A 903-nucleotide genomic window follows, 5' to 3' on the forward strand; every position below is an offset into this window, starting at 1 on the left:
GTGTGTGCCTGTAGTCCCAGCTACTTGGGAGGCTGAAGCAGGAGGACTGCTTGAGCCTGGGAGTTGGAGGCTGCAGTGAGCTATGATCACACCACTGCACTCCAGCCTCGGCAACAGAGAGAGACCCTGTCTCAAAAAAATAAAATAAGAGGCCGGGCGCGGTGGCTCATACCTGTAATCCCAGCACTTTGGGAGGCTGAGGTGGGTGGATCACGAGGTCAGGAGATCGAGCTGACACAGTGAAACCCCGTCTCTACTAAAATACAAAAAAAATTAGCCCGGCGTGGTGGCGGACGCCTGTAGTCCCAGTTGCTGGGGAGGCTGAGGCGTGAACCCGGGAGGTGGAGCTTGCAGTGAGCCAAGACTGTAACACTGCACTCCAGCCTGGGCAACAGAGCCAGACTCCATCTCAAAAAAAAAATAATAATAATAATAAAATAAAATAAGAAATACAGCTGGTCGCTGTGGCTCACGCCTGTAATCCCAGCACTTTGGGTGGCTGAGGTGGGCCGATCACTCGAGGTTAGGAGTTTGAGACAAGCCTGGCCAACAGGTTGAAACCCCATGTATACTAAAAAAACAAAAATTAGTCAGGCGTGGTGGCGGACGCCTGTAATCCCAGCTACTCGGGAGGCTGAGGCACGAGAATTGCTTGAACCGGGGAGGCAGAGGTTGCAGTGAGCTGAGATCGTACCACTGCACTCCAGCCTGGGCAACAGAGCAAGACTTAGTCTCAAAAAAACTAAAACAAAATTTAGCACTCAGTTGATAAAACAAAGGATGTTTATGGGGTATATTTGCTCCAAGGTTTGAGGCCAGTGTACTATACTGTGGAGCCTTGTTTGGAGAATGAAAGATGGAAAGAAAAAGGAGGCTTTTTTTTTTTTTTTTTTTTTTTTTTGG

Source organism: Theropithecus gelada, chromosome 19 (assembly GCF_003255815.1).
Source record: "Theropithecus gelada isolate Dixy chromosome 19, Tgel_1.0, whole genome shotgun sequence".
Taxonomy (NCBI): Eukaryota; Metazoa; Chordata; class Mammalia; order Primates; family Cercopithecidae; genus Theropithecus; species Theropithecus gelada.